Genomic DNA, 26,602 nt, shown 5'->3' on the forward strand with positions numbered 1-26,602 from the left:
ATCTAAAAACAGCTTGAAAAAGAACAAGAAAACCGAGAGCCCAATATAGTGTAGTATTTTTTATGAGTAATAGTAGGTTATAAAAACACAATGGTTATACTCACAAACAGAGGTTGCCGCAAAGGCAACCACTGGAAAGGCAGGTAGGGAGGATTAGAACCTGACCCCAAGTTAAAAAGTCGTTCTCTGTAGATCGGAAAAGGGGGAAACACCCCTCCACCAGGGGTGGACTAGACTATTCGCAGATGTATTAACAGAGGTGCCAACAAGAATAAAAACTATTAAAATCTGTTTAAAAGGGGGAAGTTGGTGGACTTACCTCCCTCGTAGAACAAAACAGACATTTAGACGTTACTATAATTCACAGTAACATTTATTAGATACTCCAAGCGTGCAACACGTTTCACGGGTCTCAATCCTGCTTCATCAGGCAATATGTTGGAGAATGCATAAAAGGGTCTGTAGGGTGGCCGAGCACCTCTGTCAAGGGATTGAGATCCGTGAAACGTGTTGCACACTTGGAGTATCTAATAAATGTTACTGTGAATTATAGTAATGTCTAATTGTCTGTTTTGTTCTACGAGGGAGGTAAGTCCACCAACTTCCCCCTTTTAAAGCGGACCCAAACCAAACATTTTTTTAATTCAAAATATGTAGTTGCACCACTCTGACACATACAAAGATAAATAAACACTCCTTCAGGCCTATGAGCATTTCAGTGCATGCTTTTCACCCTCCTCTTTCCATAACTAGGGTTATACAGGTGGCAGCCATTACTTCTGAGCTTAGGAGGTTTTAGATCATGGGTGTGTTTGTCATCAGCTACCCTCCCTCACAGGGGCGGAGTCTATGTGAAATCTCACACAAGCTGAAATCACCTCTCCCGTGACATCATCAGTAGAGATGTGGCGAACGGTTGCCGAACCGTTCGCCGGCGAACATCTCTAAATCCATGGGCCTCTTACTGACGTCATGAGTGACGTCACGCTCATGCGCAGAGAGTGCCCGGCAACAGGAGCGCGATCTAGGATGCGCTCCGCCAGGCAGCGCAGGCGTACTACTCCGGGTCATTGCGACCCGGAAGTAGTAAGAGGCCCAGAGAGGTTCGCCAGGCGAACTGTTCGGCCCATCACTAATCATCAGTAGCAGCCTGTGATTTGTTTTTGTATTTTGTCGCCTCCACCAGTTTGCCGAATCTGTCCCAGCAATATGAAAGGAAGGGAGGGGTTCCTCCAATAAATGTAAAATATTTTATACTTGTCATCATGCACTTGAAAAAAGGCTGCTATTTATTATTATAATTTAGAAAATAGATTTTATTTCTGAAATCTTGTATTTTTAATTTGGGTCCACTTTAAACGGATTTTAATAGTTTTTATTCTTGTTGGCGCCTGTGTTTATACATCTGCTAATAGTCCCAAACCAGATCTGTCAGATTTTTACAGCCTACTGTAAGTGACGGCGAAATAGGAAAAAAAAAGAAATGTATAGTGCATTTTACTTTGGAACAAATGTACAATTTGTACATATGCATACACATGTATTTTACATTTTACAATTTTCCGCCTTTAACTGGCTGCAGTTTAGCCTAAAGTGCTTGTGTATCGTATGGCATCTTTATAGTGTGTTGGTTTAAGTTGGTAAAGCTGGTCATTGATCGGCTGTTGTGCCACGCAGGCGATTGCCAGGAGATGTCAGGTGGGTGTCATGCTGTGAAGGTGAGCACATGACGATGGTCCGGCCCTCCTGCACCTCTCCCACCGCCGTTCACATCTCCAAAGGTGGAATTATCATCCATTATTCACAAAGCGCTGGAGGTATCGTCCTCGCTGCTGCAGCCCCTCCCCACCACGCACTATGATCCCCAGTATACGGTTCTGTCTCCACAACACAGCCAAACAAAAGCAACGCCGTGGAGGTGACAGGCGGTCTGCCGAGACATCCTAGTGTGGTCCCTTTAATCAAGTGTCAGATTCTGATTGCCAATTAAAATCTGTGGAAAGGAATCAGCATAAATGGCATTTCTGCCTGGCTGCCCGCGTGAGCGCGGCGAGGAGACGCCTCATCTGCATTCATAGAGGTCACGGAAATATCATTTACTCACACATCATAAAACGGTTCACGTGTTTACAGCGGGAAATAAAACACTCCACCATGGACTGTCTGAGAGAAAATGGCATCTGCTCAATCAATGTATAACGAGAGCAGACTAACCTGGAGCCCCCGCGGGGGCAGTAACACGCCAAGGCCACACGTGTCAGTGCCGCAGACAGTGCATGTCCAGTTCAGTTACCTCATACTAAAAGAGAAAATGGAATCTGCTCATTCAATGTATAATCAGGCAGGGAAGACTCCAATAGGCAGATCACTGAGGGGTGGGGGGGGGTCACCTGTACTCATGCTAGATCAGCCCCTGAAAATTAGGAGTTATAGCTGGAGATGATGGTAGCCTAGTCTGTGTGTGTAACTGGAGAATATTCAAGGTTCTATGAGAGCTTCATAGTAGTGGGAGATACGTACTACTGTCTGCATGCACAGAGCCAACTGTGAAGTTTGGCGGTGGAGGAACTTGTTGTTGCTGGTAGTTCGGGGTAGTGTGGGCTGGCCCCAGTAATTCCAGTATACTGATATCTGACAGCATCTATAAAGGCATGTTCACACTTAGAGCGTTTTGTGCAATTATTCCCTACGAGAGTGTTCACATATGAGCGGTTCGCTTGTGATCCGCTCCAAAAAGCGCTGTCTGTACCATTTTCTGAGCGCTTCGTATAGCGATTTCCCCAGCGCTTCTATAAATAAATACATTGGCCTCAATTCACTAAGATCATGCTGGAGATAATAAGGCAAGAGAAAACTTACCTCCACACAGTAAGAGAGTTATCCTATCTCTTCATTCCTTACGTTACCTCCTCTGTAGTTAATTTACCTCCTCTGTAGTTATTTTCACACGCAGTTAATGAACAGCCTGTCTTTAACTCTGGAGTTATTTTAAGGATTGGAGAGTTAATTTAAAGACAGAAGAGTTAACTTTAGGCTTGCCTGAGGTAAAATGTTTCCTGAATACTACATGCCTTATCACCATGGTAACAACTCTAGAAGAGTTATTAAAGACAAGAGATAAGCTTAGTGAATTGAGGCCATTGTATTTATTCATTTCTGGGTGAAAGAGTTCACTTCCTGACTACCATCAGGAAGTGAAAAAGAATATTGCTCTGTGTAATGGATAGCGGAGATACTCCCGCAACAGCAAGCGGCATGGCGGCTATCTCCGCGTCTCAGCCGGCGGTCCCCGCCGCGCAGTTACATGCTGGTGCTTTCCTGGTCCTTCAATTGCTCATAGAATAATGGCTACGCGCGCGCCAAGCGACAGGACCTTTATGCAACTAGAAGGGGAGTCAGCTGATCAGGCGATCAGCTGACTCCAGCTATGCTCCGGATTGGCTGAGTGACTGGGGCGGCACTGTGGAGCGCTTGCAGTATATATAGGACAGGTCATTCAGTTGCTCCGCGTCTGCTGTTGCAAATGCTACGTGTTAGCACTCAGACCTAGTCAGATCCCAAAGTGTGCTAGAACCAGCTGGAGATCCACACTTAGCCAGATTCTGTTGATAGCTTAAAGTACTAATTGAATTGTATTATTTGTTATGACCTTCTGCTAGCTTGACTACTCTTCTGTTTACTGATCCTCAACCTTTGCCTATCTGATATAGTTGCCGACTCTGCCTGAAACACTACTCTGATCTAGCTTTCTGTCTCTGTACCGTATCTGTCCGCTCGTTGCCAAATCTGCTTGTCTGACTCTCCTGTCCTCACTAGTGAGCCTAGTCACTGGTGAGGGATTCTCTGCTAGCATTGCCTTCTTCACAAGTGACTGCTAGCTGCAGTACTATCTGAATCACCTGCTCCTCAGGTGGTCAGTAGCTGCAGTACTATCTGAATCACCTGCTCCTCAGGTGGTCAGTAGCTGCAGTATAGTCTGAATCACCTGCTCCTCAGGTGATTACTAGCTGCAGTACTATCTGAATCACCTGCTCCTCAGGTGGTCAGTAGCTGCAGTACCATCTGAATCACCTGCTCCTCAGGTGGACAGTAGCTGCAGTACCATCTGAATCACCTGCTCCTCAGGTGGTCAGTAGCTGCAGTACAGTCTGAATCACCTGCTCCTCAGGTGGTCAGTAGCTGCAGTACAGTCTTTATCACCTGCTCCTCAGGTGGTCAGTAGCTGCAGTACAGTCTTTATCACCTGCTCCTCAGGTGAATAGTCACTACAGTACTATCCTCTCTACCTGCTCCTCAGGTGATAGTGGCTACACTACAGTCTGAATCACCCGCGCCTCGGGTGATCAGTACACTTGTTTAAACATATTTCTACCTGCTCCTGCTTCACAGGTGACTGCTAGCTGCAGTACTATCTGAATCATCTGCTCCTCAGGTGGTCAGTAGCTGCAGTACTATCTGAATCACCTGCTCCTCAGGTGGTCAGTAGCTGCAGTACAGTCTGAATCACCTGCTCCTCAGGTGATTACAAGCTGCAGTACTATCTGAATCACCGGCTCCTCAGGTGGTCAGTAGCTGCAGTACTATCTGAATCACCTGCTCCTCAGGTGGCCAGTAGCTGCAGTACAGTCTGAATCACCTGCTCCTCAGGTGATTACTAGCTGCAGTACTATCTGAATCACCTGCTCCTCAGGTGGTCAGTAGCTGCAGTACCATCTGAATCACCTGCTCCTCAGGTGGTCAGTAGCTGCAGTACTATCTGAATCACCTGCTCCTCAGGTGGTCAGTAGCTACAGTACTATCTGAATCACCTGCTCCTCAGGTGGTCAGTAGCTGCAGTACAGTCTTTATCACCTGCTCCTCAGGTGACTAGTCACTACAGTACTATCCTCTCTACCTGCTCCTCAGGTGATAGTGGCTACACTACAGTCTGAATCACCCGCGCCTCGGGTGATCAGTACACTTGTTTAAACATATTTCTACCCGCTCCTCGGGTGAACTATCTTACTATTGTCTGCATCTCCAGCTTGCTGAAGTTTGTATTCCTGTGTTATAGAGAGATATTCCTCTCTCCCCGCTCCTCTGGGAAAGCGAGTATCTCTATCATTATTGTTGCACCAAGCACCTACCCTTACATTGGTTGTCCTGTTTCTGGCTATACCAGTATTATTGGTGATTCTGCAGATCACACATAATCAGGTATAGTGTCTGGATTATTGGTGATTCTGCAGATCACACATAATCAGGTATAGTATCTGTATTATTGGTGATTCTGCAGATCACACATAATCAGGTATAGTGTCTGGATTATTGGTGATTCTGCAGATCACACATAATCAGGTATAGTATCTGTATTATTGGTGATTCTGCAGATCACACATAATCAGAGATATCTGTTCCCGCTGACACCAATCCTTACACTTTGCAAAAGCGCTTAGAAAGTGTGTGAACATAGCCTTACACAGACCAGCAGGTGCTCAATTCTATTTTGCAGGAGTACAATGGAGAATAGTCAAGTAAAAGTGACCATACACTTACAGATTGCCACTGGATTTAGCTAAACGATCAATCCCTATCTGATCAGAATCTGATCAATAGATCTTAGGGAAAAATGTATTGAAAATCAATCGAACCACAGTATTGCACTGCTCAATGTAGTTTAATGTTATGGGCCAATCACAATATATTTAGATTTTTATGTCAATGACATCACTTTGGGAAAGAAGTTGTTAGGATAACTTTATCGGCATTAAGCTTCTTTATTTCACTGGAAATCGCGATTCCGATGTGAGATTGTGATTTTCACTGTATGATAGCAATACAAGAAGAACAACGAGGATCGCAGGACTTTTTAAAATGGCATCAAAATCGGAATCGCATGTAGCATTAGAAGTAAATATACTGTACACTTCTTGTTTTATTGGGGGAGTTTGCTAGAAGAAAGCCCAGAGGGATCTTTTACACCACCTGCAATTCCGATTTTGATGCAAATTTACATGCGATTCCGATTTTTGATGGGATTACAACAAAGTCCTGCATGCTGTGTTTTTTTCAGCATTTTTCTTCTAGTCTTGCTAGCATTCGGTGAAAATCGCACATCGGATTCGCAATTGGAAATCGGAATTGCAATTTGCAGTATAAAAGAAACCTAAGGGCTCTTTTCCACTGTGAAAGGTGAAGGCAATTGCACTGCGATTGCGTTTTTAAACTAATTTGCACGAATGCGATTGTGATACTATAGTATAGGATCTTAATCGCATCCAAAACGCGGAAGGGCGACAGCTGCGCTCGGGACAAAATCGCAAACGGATCGCACTGATGGAAATGGCCACAGCTGTCTCCATTAGTTTTACTGTACCGTGCGTTTTGCGATCTGTTAGCGATCAGAATCAGATGCAGGGTAGTGGAGAAGGGCCCTAAGGGCGGCAGAGTTGGGGGACATTAGTTTCTGAGCCCGCTAAGGGACAGTCAGTGGTTAAATTCTTCAGTGTACTCTGGAAAGTGCTGCAGGAAAATTGTCAGAACTGTATAAATGTACTTTAATAAATAAATAATCTATTTTTCATCTGTGTGCCTGGAGAGAAGCCTGCGGTATTGTCCTACACAGCCAGCTGGCGTGACTAGAATGAATATTTAAAGACAAACTCCTGGCACAGCTCTGAGAACACTACCTGATGGCTTAATAAGCACATGTTTCTTATTCCAAAACAATGCTTCTGCAGCCTGGAATCCTGAAGCAGCCCAGATGTAGGAGTTAATGGCAGATTCTGCAGGTGAAACTGCAGAATCTGCTGTTCAAACTATAAAGAAGTGGGTTAAAGGCTGAGCTGCATGAGGATATTATATCCTATAGGAAACAGCTGGTGACGGGGCTCCTGGCCAGGTACTTTCACAATGATTTATTGACAGCTGAATAGCTTCTGTACACAGAAACACAATGCTCTGCCACTCATTAATATTTATATAGTTCTGACATATTCCACAGCGCTGTACAGAGGTCACTGATCCATTCCCATCAGTCTCTGCACCAGAGGAGCTTACACTCTAATGTCCTCACCACAGTCACACACTATTATTGTTATACATTTATATAGCTCTGACATATTCCACAGCACTGTACAGAGGTCACTGATCCATTCCCATCAGTCTCTGCAGCAGATAATAGCTTTATCCTCAAGATCTTTTCACAGTGCTTTATCACCCATAGTTGACTATAATTGTGATCAGTTGCACTAACAAGTGCTGGAATGCCTCAGAAATAGTGGTATTTATGTTGAACTAATCAATTAGCTTAGTGTGCAATAAAGAAACAAAAGGAAATGAAGACCCGTACACACGCTGGATTGATGTTGCCCAGTAGGGATTAGGACCCGATCTCTAAGGTGACATCACTGGGCCCAGGGCTGTGGAGTAGGAGTCGAGGGGTCAGAGCAATTTTGGGGTACCTGGAGTCAGTATTCTCATAAACTGAGGGTTCGGATATTTGTATCCCTCCATAGCCCTGCAAGCGCTGTGAAGTCAAAGTCGAGGCGTCAGAGTCATTTTGGGTACCTGGAGGCGGTGGATTCAAAAACTGAGGAGGTGAATGAGTTTTGTACCCCACAGTCCTGACTGGGCAGAGGCTGTATAGCTGACAACACCTTTTGTTGTATTGCGGGGTGGCGGAGGAACAACTATATCTATCCTCATACTCCTAAATATTACTTTTTATTTTCAGAATCATTTTTAATGTTGTTATTGTCTCACCTGAATGACACAGTCTTTTAGTGTTCAGCCACAATCTATGAACAATTGACCATTATGTTATCTATTCCAAGCGATCAGAAATTGTTCTCTGCCAGGCTTGTAATTAACCATCAGTGAGAGTATGGGCCCATTTCCACTATCGCGAATTCGCATGCATTTTTCGCATGCAAATTTGCATAGCAATATAAGTGAATGGGACTGTTTCCACTTGTCAGGATTCCTTTGCGTTTTTCTGTGCAGAAAGAAATTCGCATGGCAGAGCGATCAGAATTCACATACCGCATACTGCTATGCAAATCGCATACAATGTATTTAATAGGAAATTTGCATGAGGTTTGCGAATTCGCATAGAAACAATGGAAAAGCACACCAGCACTGCCATGGTTAAATTCGCATACCTCGTCATCCATGCAAATTCACATGAAAATTCGCATAGACCCGCATGCGAAATTCGCATCCGCATGCAAATTTTTACTGCGGCGATTCGCACCGCACAAGTGGAAATGCAGCCTTATGCTATAGTCCACTAGGTGCCTTGAGAGAGACTTCAATTTGCATAACTGAATTCTTAACCATTACAGTGAGGAAAAAGGAACACAGGCCTGTTCTATGCAGGAACGGCACTGTACATACACATGTTTATGTCAGTACAGGCACCCATTAGGCCAGGTTCACGATTCCTGCTAACTGCAAACTGCTAGCGTTTTTACAAAACACTACTCCTATTGTACCCTACGGCAGTGTTCTCACTGCCGCGATCGTGGGCATTTTGCGATTAGCGATTCTGGAGCGATCGCGATTAGCATGTATAGAACCGCTAATCGCGATCAATCCCAAAACGCTAATTCGTCCAGTGATTTTTCCACGTTTATCGCAGAAAAATCACTCCTGCAAAACCGCGTTTTGCTATTTCCTAGTGTGAATGGACCCTTAAGCCTGGCCAGTGTGAGTGTGGAGTAGCTGCAGAGCAGCAGTCATGTGGCACCTGTCTACTGTGAGTGGCAGAACAGGACCATGAAGTAATGGCAGAAGGTGGCCTGGTCTGAGGAATCTTTTCTTTTGCCTTCAGATTCCACAGATAGCAAGCCGATGTGCTGGGAAAATAAATCAGATCCATGGGGCTTTATCAGCACAGCTTAATGTAGAGGAGCCCTCGCTATGAAGGCCTTACATAGCATCGCTCGCTGCTATGTAAGGAGCGTGCCTTCCTTAGTTACGCATGTTGCTATGTAACTTTAAATGCGGGCGGTCCTGTAAAGTAACGCGACACTTCACTAGCGGCCACTTCTGAAGTGAAGTATGGCGGTCGCGATACTTCACAGGACCGCCAGCATTTTAAGTTACGCGTGTTGCTATGTAAGCAACGCACCTCCTAACCTGGGCAAGTTAATTGAAAAAGCTGTTTACCTCCAGCTAGAAGCCAAAATCCTACAAAACAACAGTTATGACCCATTCCAGTCTGGCTTCAGGAAACACCACAGCACTGAAACTGCCCTCATCCAAATATGCAACCACCTGCTCATGGCAAGAGACAGAGGAGAGTGCTCGATCCTCATACTGCTAGACCTTTCTGCAGCCTTTGATACTAGTGATGGGAATTCCGGCTCTTCTCAGAGAATCGGCTCTTCTGAATCGGCTCCCATTAAAGAGCCGGCTCTTACGGCTCTCAATCGGCTCTTCATTAAATATCACTGGGCACCACTCAGAATCGGAGTAAAAGCCCCGCCCCCGTCTCCATGACAACTACAGACTGCTTCGCTGACTGGGGCAATCCCTCCTGCTACTGCTCTGCTCCACCTACAAGCTGCAAGAGGAGGACTACATCTCCCAGCATGCCTCAGCGCCCTTTATTACATGGCAAATCAGAGCTGTGTGGGGCGGCTGAGGCATCGGCTCTTTTAAAACTGAGAGCCGGCTCTTGTCGTTCACAGCAAAGAGCCGGCTCTTAGAGCCGGCTCGTTCGCGAACGACCCATCACTATTTGATACAGTTGACCATGACATCTTGATAAACAGGCTACAGGAATACTGCGGCATTGATGGCATAGTTCTTCAGTGGTTCCAATCCTTCTTGAGTGGCAGAACCCACAAAGTGTCTATGGGGCCCTTCCTGTCCACCCCTGTATCACTTAAGTATGGGGTGCCCCAGGGCTCAATCCTCTCTCCCCTGCTTTTCAAAATTTACATGTTACCGCTTGGAAAACGAATCCAAAAACATGGCCTGACATACCACTGCTATGCAGACGACACCCAACTATATCTTTCCTTCAAGCCTGGTGTGACAGACCCAACTCTAACTATAAACGCCTGCTTACGTGAACTACAGCATTGGATGAATGACAACTTGCTGAGACTGAATGCAGACAAGACTGAAGTCCTTCTGATTGGAGGGCAGAGCATGATAACAAAACAACTTAACTTGCAGTCTTCACCACTGGGAATAGGAGGCACGGATCTATGCAGCTCTGATCATGTGCGTAGCCTGGGAGTTCTAATTGATGGAGAGTTCAACTTCAGAAATCAAATCTCCGCTGTGGTGAAATCATCCTATTTTCACCTGAAGAACATTGCAAAAATCAAGCACCTCATCCCCCCAGAAGATCTGCCAACCTTAGTCCATGCCTTCATCACATCCCGACTGGACTACTGTAATGCTCTCTACACTGGCCTTCCAAAAAAGGTCTTGCACCGCTTACAGCTGATACAGAATACTGCTGCCAGACTGCTAACCAACCAACCCCGTCACTGCCACATAACGCCAGTCCTGCACTCCCTTCACTGGCTACCTATAGAATGGAGGGTCCTAATCAAGATCGGCCTACTGACATTTAAATCCCTGAATAATCTAGGCCCTGGATACATGAAAGATATGTTGCAGCTACGTAGCAATCCCCGCATTCTCAGATTCACAGGTTCTAATAATCTAGTCATACCCAGAGTCCACTTGGAATCTTTTGGTCCCAGAGCCTTCTGTCATGCTGCCCCTACGTTTTAGAACTCCTTACCTCAACAGATCAGGACAGCTCCATCCCTGGACGTGTTTAAATCCAGACTGAAAACCCACCTGTTCAGTTTGGCATTTGCAGAAATATAACTTTTGTTGTGTGAATACTTCATCCTACTACCAATTACTGAATCTGAGAGAGCCTAAGCGCTTTGAGTCCTATGGGGGAAAAGCGCTATAGAAATGTTATTGTATTGTATTATTGTAACTAAGGAAGGCCCGCTCCTGACATAGCAGCAAGTGCTGCTATGTAAGGCCTGCATAGCGAGCGCTCCTTCACATTAAAGGTGGCCACACACTATACAATTTTTTAAATATCTGTTGAATTTAAGAATTGCAATCAATTTTTCTGACTGATTGTAACATTTCAAAAATATAACCAATGTACCACACACCTATGTTAAATTTTTCCCCCAATTATAATAAAAATGATTGGAAACTCTAACAAAATTGCTAGGGTGTGTATATTAATAAATTGACAATCCAACACACACCATACAATCTTTAGAAAGTTTGAAGAAAAATATCGGGCAGTCCGGATCGATTAAAATCGAAGAAAACGGGAAATCCGATCGGATTTTTCAGTCGAATGAAAAAAAAGCTTTCGATTTTTTCGGGAGATACGATCGTTTTTATCGAATTACTGTAAAATCGGATCATTTTATTGTATCGTGTGTGGCCACCTTAAGCTGCGCTAATGAATCAAGCCCTTGGAGTCCCCATTTCTCAATTTACTGCTATTGTCTTGTGGGGTCCAGGTCTGACCCCCAGGGGGAGCTGCATTATACTACTATAGAATAGACATGATATATTATATGTATTACAGATCCTCTTTACTAAATGAAGACTGTAAGTATGCATGGACACACCTGCAGCTACACGAGGCACACCACAACTGCCACCGCCCACAACTGCACCTCTCAAACTAAGCCGCCTCCCACACTAAGCCACGGCCCACAATGCAAATGTTACTGCGACCCCAAAGCCTGCATTAGCCACACTATGCCGTTGCCCGCAATGCAAGACAACATACATAGGCAAGTCGCCGTGACTTTAAAGCCTGTGCCTCCCACACTAAGCCGCCGCCTACAATGCAAAACAATTGCAGTAAGTATGCACAGACGCACCTGTACACATGATTGATTGGAGATTCGAGGGTTTGAGTATCTACGCACTCCATTCTTTCGAGAATCGGGTTTATGGTATATAGTCGATACCAAAGGACACCTTCACAGGTCTTGTGGGGTCAGACAGGGGACCTATACAATATTACGCAGGTTGTGTTAATATTGCAGATCATTGGCATGTATAGCTCTGACATATTCCACAGCGCTGTACAATTCCCACCAGTCCCAGCTGGCACAGTGGCTTACACTCTTCTTATTGAGGGTCTCTTGCCCACATGCCAGTAATGGTTAATACATTTACAAGAGATTCTTGGAGTGAAATTAAATAGAGACATTACTGCATTAGCAGCACACAGGCCATAAACAGAGCCATCAGCTCCTCAATATAAACTGCCCTGGGGGAGCGATGTGAATGTAATCCGAGAGATAGGAATAATAGTTAGTGCCGCCACCGTGATCTCCGGGCAATTCCCAGCCACCCACAGGCCACATGCAGCCCCTGCGGAGGGGAAGAGGTCCCCGCTGTGGTCACCGCCCATTACCGCAGCTTTCCATGCCGTCATTGGAGCTCTGCATGCGGTTATTGCAGCTCTGCATGCAGTTATTGCAGCTCTGCATGCAGTCGCTGCGGCTGGCCATGATATATCACACGAGAAATGTTCTGCAATCTGAACTGCATCTGCCAGGAGGGAAACACATCATTATCAGCCTCGACTTCAAACACGCCTGACATATTCATTTGGGTTTTTAATTAAATTTCCCTAAAGAGAAATATCACAGGGGGGCCCTGCGCCTGTCAGATACAGAGAGAGACGCTACAAAGTCCTCCCTGCGGTGTTTGCTGCGCGTCGTCTGATAAATATACAGCCGTACCAGGCCAAGCCGCCACTACAGAGCTCAGCAGAGAGGGGGCGCTCAGCTGCTGCATTTCATTGGTCCATGTGTATAAAATTAACATATTATTTGCATCAACTCGGAACTACTAGCATCTCATTCATCATTCCTAGAATTCAAATAGCTGACATGTAGGAATGACTAATGGTGTGTACACACTTGAAAGATTAATGAAAGATCTCAGACCAATTTTACCCCCTTCCATGTAGTATGAGAGCCATACCTACACAGTCTATTCTATGGAGCTGAACTCCCCATCAGACAGGAATCTTACCCCTTTCCATGTAGTATGAGAGCCACACCTACACAGTCTATTCTATGGAGCTGCACTCCCCATCAGACAGAAATCTTACCCCCTTCCATGTAGTATGAGAGCCACACCTACACAGTCTATTCTATGGAGCTGCACTCCCCATCAGACAGAGATCTTACCACCCTTCCATGTAGTATGAGAGCCACACCTACACAGTCTATTCTATGGAGCTGAACTCCCCATCAGACAGGAATCTTACCCCTTTCCATGTAGTATGAGAGCCACACCTACACAGTCTATTCTATGGAGCTGCACTCCCCATCAGACAGAAATCTTACCTCCTTCCATGTAGTATGAGAGCCACACCTACACAGTCTATTCTATGGAGCTGCACTCCCCATCAGACAGAAATCTTACCACCCTTCATGTAGTATGAGGGCCACACCTACACAGTCTATTCTATGGAGCTGAACTCCCCATCAGACAGAAATCTTACCCCCTTCCATGTAGTATGAGAGCCACACCTACACAGTCTATTCTATGGAGCTGCACTCCCCATCAGACAGAAATCTTACCACCCTTCATGTAGTATGAGGGCCACACCTACACAGTCTATTCTATGGAGCTGAACTCCCCATCAGACAGAAATCTTACCCCCTTCCATGTAGTATGAGAGCCACACCTACACAGTCTATTCTATGGAGCTGCACTCCCCATCAGACAGAAATCTTACCCCCTTCCATGTAGTATGAGAGCCACACCTACACAGTCTATTCTATGGAGCTGCACTCCCCATCAGACAGAAATCTTACCCCCTTCCATGTAGTATGAGAGCCACACCTACACAGTCTATTCTATGGAGCTGCACTCCCCATCAGACAGAGATCTTACCCCCTTCCATGTAGTATGAGAGCCACACCTACACCGTCTATTCTATGGAGCTGAACTCCCCATCAGACAGAAATCTTACCCCCTTCCATGTAGTATGAGAGCCATACCTACACAGTCTATTCTATGGAGCTGAACTCCCCATCAGACAGAAATCTTACCCCCTTCCATGTAGTATGAGAGCCACACCTACACAGTCTATTCTATGGAGCTGAACTCCCCATCAGATAGAAATCTTTGCAAGATGCTGCACACAAAGATGCTGTACACATGCAACAGATCAGTATCTGCAAAAGATCTGTTCCTGCAAAATGCATTCTGATGCTACATACACACTTGAGATAAAAGTCTTTGGAAAAGGCAAGATCACAGACCAATTTTACCCCCTTCCATGTAGTATGAGAGCCACACCTACACAGTCTATTCTATGGAGCTGCACTCCCCATCAGATAGAAATCTTACCCCCTTCCATGTAGTATGAGAGCCACACCTACACAGTCTATTCTATGGAGCTGCACTCCCCATCAGACAGAAATCTTACCCCCTTCCATGTAGTATGAGAGCCACACCTACACAGTCTATTCTATGGAGCTGCACTCCTCATCAGACAGAAATCTTACCCCCTTCCATGTAGTATGAGAGCCACACCTACACAGTCTATTCTATGGAGCTGCGCTCCCCATCAGACAGAAATCTTACCCCCTTCCATGTAGTATGAGAGCCACACCTACACAGTCTATTCTATGGAGCTGCGCTCCTCATCAGACAGAGATCTTACCCCCAATCTTACCCCCTTCCATGTAGTATGAGAGCCACACCTACACAGTCTATTCTATGGAGCTGCGCTCCCCATCAGACAGAGATCTTACCCTCTTCCATGTAGTATGAGAGCCACACCTACACAGTCTATTCTATGGAGCTGCGCTCCCCATCAGACAGAAATCTTACCCCCTTCCATGTAGTATGAGAGCCACACCTACACAGTCTATTCTATGGAGCTGCGCTCCCCATCAGACAGAAATCTTACCCCCTTCCATGTAGTATGAGAGCCACACCTACACAGTCTATTCTATGGAGCTGCACTCCCCATCAGACAGAAATCTTACCCCCTTCCATGTAGTATGAGAGCCACACCTACACAGTCTATTCTATGGAGCTGCACTCCCCATCAGACAGAAATCTTACCCCCTTCCATGTAGTATGAGAGCCACACCTACACAGTCTATTCTATGGAGCTGCACTCCCCATCAGACAGAAATCTTACCCCCTTCCATGTAGTATGAGAGCCACACCTACACAGTCTATTCTATGGAGCTGCACTCCCCATCAGACAGAAATCTTACCCCCTTCCATGTAGTATGAGAGCCACACCTACACAGTCTATTCTATGGAGCTGCACTCCCCATCAGACAGAAATCTTACCCCCTTCCATGTAGTATGAGAGCCACACCTACACAGTCTATTCTATGGAGCTGCACTCCCCATCAGACAGAAATCTTACCCCCTTCCATGTAGTATGAGAGCCACACCTACACAGTCTATTCTATGGAGCTGCACTCCCCATCAGACAGAAATCTTACCCCCTTCCATGTAGTATGAGAGCCACACCTACACAGTCTATTCTATGGAGCTGCACTCCCCATCAGACAGAAATCTTACCCCCTTCCATGTAGTATGAGAGCCACACCTACACAGTCTATTCTATGGAGCTGCACTCCCCATCAGACAGAAATCTTACCCCCTTCCATGTAGTATGAGAGCCACACCTACACAGTCTATTCTATGGAGCCGCACTCCCCATCAGACAGAAATCTTACCCCCTTCCATGTAGTATGAGAGCCACACCTACACAGTCTATTCTATGGAGCCGCACTCCCCATCAGACAGAAATCTTAAACCCTTCCATGTAGTATGAGAGCCCTACCTACACAGTCTATTCTATGGAGCCGCACTCCCCATCAGACAGAAATCTTAAACCCTTCCATGTAGTATGAGAGCCATACCTACACAGTCTACTCTATGGAGCTGAACTCCCCATCAGATAAAAATCTTTGCAAGATGCTGCACACACAGATGCTGTACACATTTAAGGGCCCGTTTCCACTAGAGCGAATCTGCTACATGGCTCTCATACTACATGGAAAGGGGTAAAATTGGTCTGTGATATTTCATTAATCTTTCAAGTGTGTATGTAGCATAAGTTTGCGGCAGGAAAATGGATTGGTCCAGGCGTGGAAAACGTGTGACAAGGGTTACTGCTTTGTGCAGCCAAATAGTCCAGTAGCAAGGTGGTAGTTTCTGGACCAAGGACAGTTCTAGATAAAAAGGGGGCCCTGGGCAAAAGTTATCATAGGGTCCCCATTACCCCTCTTCCCCAATGCAGCATCGTTAACAGTCAACACGTACATGCAAATGTGGACATTTGAGCACCAGAAAAAGCCACTAGTAGATTAAAATTATCCATATAATTCTACTATTGGGCAGTCGTAATTCCGATAGTAAAATATCCGTAAATTTTAGAGGTATTTTACTATCCCTAAACCTAACCGACCTTCCCACTATCGCGGAAACCGCTGCGATTCCGAAGTTTCCCCGCACATAAATCGCACGGGGAAACTCTGCCATAGGGGAGACTGGCGCCGCCGCGAATCGATTGAAGTAGCGATTCGGCCGGTACTAGCCGCAGAATTCGCTGCGGAGGCTGCGAATCCCATAGCCGTGCATGGCACGGCTCATAGGATTCGCCTGCGATTCCACCCACCCGCTCAGTGACGGCGCGCGCCTCTCAGACGCACGCCGCAATAGTGGAAACGAGCCCTAACTGCGATAATTGTACCGCCTTCATCTGGGCGCCCATTAATACGGGCAATTAAGGGAAATAAATAAAAAATGGAGTGCACTACAGCACTTTCAGCTGCCGATTCCAAAAGCGCTATGCTAATGAAAGTCAAAGGAGGTGACCCCGCAGTAGCAGCTGCGATTTGCCAAAATTGCAATAGCGGTGCCTACAGCATTTTTGGACCGTTTGCACTTCAATACAAAGTACAGGATTGCTGCAATATCACTTTTCAATAGCTGTACAAAGCTGTGATTTCACTACCCAAAACCAACTGCTGTACCCAGAAAGCCTTGTGTTATTGGAAATTGTAAATCACAACTGCTATACAATTCGTTAGCACCAAATTAAAAAAAAAAGTTTAAAATTGCCAGAAATGTCTCCAGAAATGTTGCGATTTGCTATTTCAAGTTTGGTTCACACAGAAAAAGGTGTCTTGTCAGTTTGACAGTTGGCATCAGGGCCGGGCCGAGGCATAGGCTGGAGAGGCTCCAGCCTCAGGGCGCAGTGTAGGAGGGGGCGCAGAATTCATACAGCTGTCACTCCTAATTGTGTTTGAAGCAGAAAGAAATAAGAAAAGGGGATACATGGCAGTGACTGCAAGCCAGATAACTAGATATTAAGGTGTTGGGGAGGTTGTGGGCCCTGTGGCGCCTTTTAGTCTAATAGGAATCAGTGTGTGACAGCTGGGGTGGGAGGGATGGGGGGACGCACTTTGGTGCCTCAGCCTTGGGTGCTGGAGGACCTTGTCCCGGCTCTGGTTGGCATCAGTTTTGTTCGTGTCTCTATGGCTGTGACTGTGTTCATACACAAAACGTGTACATTCCCGGTCCAGTCCTGTCAGTTTTTGACAATTGGCATCAGTGTTGTATGCGTTTCTATGGCTGTGTTCACACATAAAAGGTGTACATTTCCGGTCTAATCAAGACAAGACAAATAACTTTTATATCGCGCTTTTCTCCTGGCGGACAATCAGGTAAAGCAGATAGAAAACGGATGCAAGATTGACAGGACTGGACAAGACCAGAAATCGGGTCGGTAATTGCGGTAAGCTGGTCGCACTTTTGTGCTGTCAGCGATAATCCTTGGCAGGCAGATGCATTCCTCATATAGAATATGGGGTTACACATCTTCCCCCGGGCTACAGCCGGACCATGGGTGCAACACTACACTGTCCCCTCCCACTGGTCCAGCACAAGTGGGAACCGAGCCTGAGCTTGCTGTAGATAATGGAAAGGGTATCTTTATCAGCAGTATACTGCAGGAACATTAGAGTGGCTGGGATCTGCGCTGGAGTTTATCTCGAGGTAGCGCTGGGATTGGCCACACGTGGTTTTGGCAATGTTGTCACTTTCATTTGTTCCGAGTGGCGGTCGGATTCTCAGAATAGGCCCAGCTGGGGGATTTATCAGCTTTGAGCCGTTTCTGACGGAATAATGCAATGAGGAGGGATGAAGACGATGAGGGATAAGGCAGGCGCGGGATTTCAGCCCAATACGAGATCTGTAATAAAGACGGGATCAGCTTACCCAGCACAAAAATCATCCTATTTCACTCGACCTTTCTGCCGACTTAAAGAAAATCTCCGCAGAGAATACAAATCACCAGCAAGCATTGTACGGCATGAGCTGAGAGCAGGCGGAACCTTTATCTCAACAGATCTGGGGACACTCGTGCCAACTCATATTACAACCTGGCTTTCACATGATTGCAAGCTGTTGGCAACAGTCAATATTAAACAAAATTTTTGCCGAACTCTCAGCTGGTGCAAGGTGGTAACACAGGTGGATATGGAATATCCGCCTGACGTACTGCAAATTATTCAGTGTGCGTCAGCATTAATCTTCCCTCTGTAAACATTAAAGCAGACCTAAACTCAGAACTTCCTCTCAGCTTTAAAGGAGAACTGTAGTGAGAGTGATATGGAGGCTGCCATTTTTATTTCCATTTCAGCAATACCAGTTGCCTGGCAGCCCTGCTGGTCTATATGGCTGCAGTAGTGTCTGAATCACACACCAGAAACAAGCATGCAGCTAATCTTGTCAGATCTGTCAAAATTGTCAGAAAAACCTGATCTGCTGCAGGCTTGTTCAGGGGCTGTGGCTAAAAGTATTAGAGGCAGAGGATCAGCAGGATAGCCAGGCAACTGGTATTGCTTAAAAGGAAATAAATATGGCAGCGTCCCTACACCTCTCTCTACAGTTCTCCTTTAAAAGATAAGCAACAACATTATAACCTAGAAAAAACATTTCTTTGTTACAGCTGATACAAATCCTGCAATAAATCTGCAGTGTGTCTACTTCCTTCTTTCATGGAAGCAGACATAGGGTTAACATCCTGTGCTTACAAATTAGCTGCTCTGCTGGGACAGCCAGCTGACACAACTGAGAGATGAAATTACAATTTGTGATTAGTCACAGATGAGGTGGAATTAGACAGGCTAAACTCTTTAACTACATACAGGGTGCATTTCTCTGTTTTCCTTTGTCCTGTGCAAGAGTTCAGCTCCGCTTTAAGCCTGGTACACACCTTCAGTTTTGATTGGCCAATCACTGACCAAAATGTACCACCTCCATGTAGTATGAGAGCTTACCTATCCAATATGTTCATAGTATTAAAAATCTGCTGACCCTCATAGTACTCTGGCTAGAGATGTCTTCTGTTGCTATGGAGGGACGGCGAAACAACATCAAACATCCCACGGGGGTGAAAATATGTTGGGGCAGCAGTGGTCATTGAGGGTCCGAGCAATATCGATTGTTGACTGCGGTACACACATAACGATCGTCATTGTCGTTATCACATGTGTGTTCGTAGCTTAATTCCTCGAGACTAAGGTTAACCCTTTCCAATCGAAAGTCGGACTGAATTATTTTTCCCTTTCCAGCTCCAATGTTGGACAAAGTCTAGATTGTAAGCTCCCAAGGGCAGGGACCTCCTCCTAGTGTTTCTTATTCTACTGCAGTTCATCATACGGACATGTATTGGTGATCTCTCAAACCACACATCAACTATGTATATATTTGTATTGCTAAATGTCCTGATTGTATAGAGTTCTGAAAATCTCATGTATCTACTGTAAGCTCTCCAGTATTTGTTTTGTACTTAAAGGGGCACTACAGCAAAAAAACTGTAAAATGTAAAATATGTGCAAACACATACAAATAAGTAGTACATTTTTTCCAGAGTAAAATGAGCCATAAATTACTTTTCTCCTATGTTGCTGTCACTTACAGCAGGGAGTAGAAATCTGACAGAAGTGACAGGCTTTGGGCTAGTCCATCTCTTCATAGGGGATTCTCAGCAAAGCTTTTACTCTTTATAAAGATATTCCCCAAAAAAGGATGTAAACAATAATGCTGGCCAGCTTCCCTGCTCGCTATACAGTTTTTTGGCAGTTGGACAGAGCAACTGCCATTCACTAAGTGCTTTTGAAAATAAATATATCCCTGAGAATCCCCTATGAAGAGATGGACTAGTCCAAAACCTGTCACTTCTGTCAGATTTCTACTACCTACTGTAAGTGACAGCAACATAGGAGAAAAGTAATTTATAGCTCATTTTACTCTGGAAAAAATGTACTTCTTATTTGTATCTGTTTGCACATATTTTAAATTTTACAGTTTTTCGCTGTAGTGCCCCTGTAAATAAAGCTGAAAACGCCGGTAGTGTGAACAAGTACTTACTCCCGATTTCGATTGGCCCATTTGGAAGCTGCATACAATTTGCCCATAATTCCCTGCCCATAATTCCCTGTTATTGGAGATGTTGTCAGCGCTGGTCTACAATAACGTTATTTTAGGATTAAAAAGCGTCTTTAACATTCACAAGACGTTTTCTCTTGAATTAATGGCAGATAATCTCTCCGTACATCTCGTCTCGTTCCTCGAATCTGCTAATTGGATGGACTCCGCAGATTCCAAATCTGGTTATTTCACTTGCTTCCTATCAGGCCAGACACCCCCAAAATCACTGCCCCCCTCCCCCCACTTAGCTTTGCAGCTGATGAGGCGCCTTGAAGTGAAATTATCACATTATCAGAGAACAGTGGGGAATAATGAGGTCGTATCGGAGAGAAATTAAATGTACAACGCGGAGTCCGGGAGCCGGAGATCAAACTACTCAGCAATGCATGAGGTGACCTGAATTCTGCTTAACTCTACAATTACCGGATAATGGTGACCTGTATAATGTGCGGAGCACTGCGCAGACAACTGCTGGTCTGCCAGGTCGTCCTGCTCCATGCAGAGCGACATTTATAGAGATGCGTCTCTTGTACACGGACAGCTCACAAATAAAGGCCAAATCCGGACAGAATTTTTTTCCTTCTAAAAGAGTGAGTACAAGCTCTTGCAGTGCTGGTTCCTTGATCAGAATCTGGGCCAGGACTCTAGCTGCATGGAGTTTGTATGTCCTCCCCATGTTTATGTGGGTTTCCTGCCACATTCCCAAAAAATCGGAGAAGTGAATTGGCTTCCTATTTATTTCCACTGTGGAAGGGAGACCGCTCAAGTGGGAACAGAGTGTTAAAGGTGTTCTGTGGGCTGCTAAAATAAACAAAAACTGACACTTACCTGGGGCTTCTATTGGCCCCCTGCAGGTGTCATGTCCCGCGCCGTCCTCCTACGATCCTCTGTTCCTCGCCGCCGGTCCCGGTCTAATCAGGCGTCAAATTAGATTACGGCTGCGCAGCCGTGGCCACACACGTGCTCGCTCCCGCACGTGTCATCGGGAGCAAACTTTGTACTGCGCCTGTGCAGTGATCTCACAATGACACGTGTAGGAGCGAGCATTATTTGTCTTGTTAGACGAATATTAGACTGGGACCGGCGGTGGGGAACGGAGGATTGTAGGAGGACGGTGCGGGATATGACAGCTGCAGGGGGCCGATGGAAGCCCCAGGTAAGTGTCGTTTTTTGTTTATTTGAGCAGTCCACAGAACCATACACTTATAAATGGCCGCCATATTTGATCTTCAGATCGATCCCTGACCATCTTCAGGGTAAAGAAAAAGAAGTCCTGGAAGTTGATGGTATGGCCTCCACACAGCCCTGATCTCAACACCATCGAGTGTGTCTGGGAAGAAATACTGTATATGATTAACACTTCCATTGTTGAAAGCATTCTTTGTTTACAGTATTTTTCACGCCTGCCTAAAAGTTTTGCATACTACTGTATATGCAGCATGGAACAATGCACTGCAGAGGGGACTGACGGAATGACGTGACGTTTCCTGTGCAGAGAGCATTGTGGGTATTTTAGGTTAAGTGGTGGTTACTCTTAATTATGAACGGCTCTTCCCAGTTTACCCACAACATGCCTGGTTATTAGGCAGGGAACTGATGTCTGGCAGATGGAGGAGCCCCCAACACTCCCCCCACCCCTGAGTGACACATTTAATGAGACGTTTATCTTCCCCCCCCTTCCCCCAATGCCCAGGCAGCCAGCGCAGGCAGATTTCTTCAGATTAGCCCATCAGCTGGCGATGGTGGCATTCTGCCGCTGTAATTGTAGTCTCTTTGTGCCAGTGTGTGTAAACAAGAGACGTCAGCCAGATCTGGGGTCCGAGCGTCTGTCACTAGCGAGGGGTGACGCCAAGTGACATCTCCCCGCAGGCACAAGATTTCTCCTAACAAAGGCGACCTTTACCAGACAGAGACCAGCAAATGAGGCCGGCGCTTTATTGCCTGTCCAGATGGGACCAGCCAATATCTCTGCAAGGGTTCCAATGGTTGGGAAATCAATGTCCAGCACCACTAACCACCACCCAATACACTTAATTATTATTATTATTTAGTATTTATATAGCGCTGACATCTCCCGCAGTGCTGTACAGAGTACAAAGCAAATAATAGGGATGCTCGTTCGGATTTCGTGGAAATGCGATTTCCGCATTTCCAATTGGAAATTGCATTTCCGCATCGGAATTCGGTAACAGACGTGCGGTAGGAAGATTTTCGCAAGAATCGTGGAAATTTCAGCAGAAATTTCTGCCGACTTTAACATTGATGTTCTCAAAAAGTACAAGGTCTTTTTGAAACATTTTTTTTCCTCTTGTTCCCACTCTTCTGCTTAACATACCCTGAAAATGTGGTGTTTCTAGCTCCTATGGGGGCTTTGCTGTTAACCGCTAAAGTCGGCGGCCATTAACGATGGTGTAAAATGCAGGAAATTGGCATTACCGATATGCGGTATGCCGCTTACTTTAGCTGTTAACAGCAAAGCCCCTGTAGTAGGTGCTAGAAACACCAAATTTTCAGGGTATGTTAAGCAGAAGAGTGGGAACAAGAGGAAAACATTTTTTCAAAAAGACCTTGTACTTTTTGAGAAAATCAATGTTAAAGTTGGCGGGAATTTCCATGAAAATCCGCATCGGAATGTGGAAATTGGTAGCGGAAAGAGGTAGCAGTAATCGGCAATGGTGGAAAGCGGATTTAACCGCGGAAGCGGAAATTGGCGATTCCGACCATCCCTAATTGGGGAACATAGACACGAGACGTTTAAAACTCTGTACACTCAGGAAATCCAGCAATAAAAGTACAAATACAGTAAGTGCCTTAAACCAGGTACACACTTTCAATTTTGTATGAGGGATTACCCACGCAATCTGCTCATAGTATTTACTATATGTTAACCCTCATAAAAATTGGTCAGTGATTGGCCAATCATAATTGAAAGTGTGTACCAGGCTTTAGGCAGGGGCCACACTTGTCTTTCCGTTTCCTGTATGCGTTTACGGCACACCATGTGTGTTTGTATACACACAGCTATAAATGTAATTGATAGAAAAAACGCACACCATGTGCAGAATTGTGCTTCTGGATGATTTTTTTCTGCATGCAAAAAATGCATTAATGTGCGAACCAGCCCATTGATTAACATGAGTTCTCACTTAAACTGCGCTTTTCTGTGCAGAAAACGTGCATGAAAATAGACAAGTGTGACCCCAGCCTTACTGTAACATGGCACCTAATTTACACCTGCAGAGGCAGGAGGGGTTCTACCCACAAGAGTCAGTACTAACGAGTACAGAATCAGCAATCAGCCAGCACCCAGGGGCATAATTATACCCCTTTGGGGCTCCCAGCAAACACAACTCCCTCCACCCTGGGAGCTATAAGGGGGCACACTCCTCTTACCTTCCCCCTTGTAGAGTGAGCACAGCAGAGCAGTGTAAAAATATTTACCTTCTCCTGTTCGGTTGGAGCTTCTCTTCCTCCTGAGTCAGAGTCCTGGCAGTCACTTGCTGCATGCCCGCCTACAGATGCATGTCATGTGATTGGGGACCAGTGGGGGGCAGCACAGAGCGAATGGCTGCTGGGAGGAGGAGACCAAATGCATGTCATGTGATTGGGAGCCAGTGGGGGCAGCATAGAGCGAGTGGCTGCTGGGAGGAGGAGACCAGATGCATGTCATGTGATTGGGAGCCAGTGGGGGGCAGCACAGAGTGAGAGGCTGCTAAGAGGAGACCAGATGCATGTCATGTGATTGGGAGCCAGTGGGGGGCAGCACAGAGTGAGAGGCTGCTAAGAGGAGACCAGATGCATGTCATGTGATTGGGAGCCAGTGGGGGGCAGCACAGAGTGAGAGGCTGCTGAGAGGAGACCAGATGCATGTCATGTGATTGGGAGCCAGTGGGGGGGCAGCATAGAGCGAGTGGCTGCTGAGAGGAGACCAGATGCATGTCATGTGATTGGGAGCCAATGGGGGGCAGCATAAAGCGAGTGGCTGCTGGCAGGAGGAGACCAGATGCATGTCATGTGATTAGGAGCCAATGGGGGGCAGCATAAAGTGAGTGGCTGCTGGGAGGAGGAGACCAGATGCATGTCATGTGATTGGGAGCCAGTGGGGGGCAGCATAGAGCGAGTGGCTGCTGGGAGGAGGAGACCAGATGCATGTCATGTGATTGGGAGCCAGTGGGGGCAGCATAGAGTGAATGGCTGCTGGGAGGAGGAGGAGGAGGAGGAGACCAGATGCATGTCCTGATTATGTATGCATGTCATACTCGCCTGGCTTCCTGTAGAAATCACATATAACATGAGAAATGGCTGGGATGAACTTTATTCACATGTTTCGCAGATGGCTCTGCTTCATCAGGTATGGAGACAGCTGTGTGTCAGGATAGCTCCGGGGCATATTATCCATACATTATCTCTGCTCTGCTCAGCGTATTCCTATGTGTGTGTCTCGTATAATCTGATGTATCTCACCGGCCCCCTGAATTACAGCTCTGACACTATTTGCATTCTGCGTCTCGCGCTCTCCTGACGATTAGTAAAACACACAGCTGGCTGCGCATCTGGAAACAGAGATATATTTAGACGTTTATTCCGCTGTCAATATTGAGGTGTGAAAACAGGAAGAAGATGAGAATGAAGTGGAATGCTGCAAAAGATATTTTTAGATGTTTCACCTGATGATGAGTAACACCTTCTGAACTGTACACAATGCGGAGGAGATGTAAACCATTGAAGAATCGTGACTGCGGTCTCCTCACCGTTATTATCTACCAACCTCGGCAAGCCTGGAGCCGATACTGACTTACCATAGAGCGACTTCCTTCTGGTGCCACAAGTAACCTTCTTAGGGCCTTTTACACCAGAAATCAGTCGGTATTCACTGCCACGCTCCACCTCTTTCTGCCACGGCCCAACACTTTGATCGCTGACACACAGTGCTACACACCAGCTACAGTGTCATACAGCGCTTTACATTTTGAAGCCATTCACTAGTATAAAATGTGACTGCACGGCTCTGAACTCCATCACATACAGCAGCGATTGTTATTAAGTGTTAAAAATGTAATTATAAAGTTATATCATACTACACAGCGCTGTACAATAGTCCACTTATCCCTGCCAGGGCGTAGATTCCAACTTCCGCGTTGGGCGCTCCCGCCTTTCCCGTCGCTCTTGCCGATCCGGCAACACTGCAGCCCGATCGCTCTGCAGTCAGGGTGACAGCAGAATTTACATATCTGTGGGCCAATCACAGAAATCACTGTTTACTAGATGGCTTTGGTCCTTTAGGCTGGATTCACAGTGGTCAGTTGCATAACGCACAAGTTAAAAAGAGTGTGAACTGCAATGAAGACTGGGCATAGACTTTAATGCAAAGCCTGCATGCAGTAAGTTAGAATAACGTGATCCGTTACTGTGAGCAAGTCCATAGAATAGTATGGGCAATAAGTTAACATGCAGAATTTTTCCTGCAACGCAACTGAGCACTGTGAACCTAGCCTTAGGGTCTAGAACCGTCTGGTCTCAAAAAGGTTAAAGAATGGTACACAAAATAGTGTTGTAACAATGAACAATGGTGCGTAGATTGCAGTGTGATAGCATACGGGTCACTGAGTCCATGCAGTGGTGGAGAAGAACACACAGGGAGGAAACTTGCTCCACTCGCTGCTCTGCCTTTCAGCCATGGCCAAAATAGAGACCTATGAGCAGCCTCCGATATCCTGAGAGACCTGCTGCCTTGTGGGTGAACCGGCCCTGCTACCGTCAACCTCCAGGCTTTCAGCAGACAGAAAGTGATATCGCTATTGGCCAGCATGGACTGGAGGGTCGCTAGGCCATGATAACCAATTTCAATTTTTTTGGGGGTAGAGCAAATAAAAGTAAATGCAATTAAATTTGCATTCAATCTGCATTTGTAATGCTCTGATTGGTTGATCATGATCCCATGTCACGGTCACTATCTTAAAGGAATACTATCGATTTACATATTTTTTTCAATTGACACAGGAATTGTTTGGGAAGTGCTGCTAAGTACTGGTGTATACATTTTAGTAGCAACTTCTTTGTTTACTGTTAGCAAAATACTTATCTTTACTGAAGCCAGAACTGCTGACTGAGC

General features: G+C 45.8%; 2 protein-coding genes across 6 annotated transcripts in view; both read right to left on the minus strand.

Moving 5' to 3' along the window:
- Positions 1–26,602, minus strand: part of LOC137525218 (myosin-M heavy chain-like) — a 114,059-nt gene that overhangs the window by 34,450 nt on the left and 53,007 nt on the right. Inside the window, exon 1 of one of the 5 annotated variants that reach the window (XM_068246205.1) lies at positions 25,569–25,589. The exons of the other annotated variants lie outside the window; for them this stretch is intronic. The gene's annotated coding sequence lies outside the window, so the exon portion shown is untranslated. Of the gene's footprint in view, positions 1–25,568; positions 25,590–26,602 lie in introns of those variants that run through there. 5 annotated transcript variants of the gene reach the window in all.
- Positions 24,892–26,602, minus strand: part of IQCB1 (IQ motif containing B1) — a 108,538-nt gene continuing 106,827 nt past the window's right edge. The window contains exon 16 of the transcript XR_011022895.1: positions 24,892–25,043. The gene's annotated coding sequence lies outside the window, so the exon portion shown is untranslated. The remainder of the gene's footprint in view (positions 25,044–26,602) is intronic.

The sequence above is a fragment of the Hyperolius riggenbachi genome, chromosome 7 (assembly GCF_040937935.1).
Source record: "Hyperolius riggenbachi isolate aHypRig1 chromosome 7, aHypRig1.pri, whole genome shotgun sequence".
NCBI lineage: Eukaryota > Metazoa > Chordata > Amphibia > Anura > Hyperoliidae > Hyperolius > Hyperolius riggenbachi.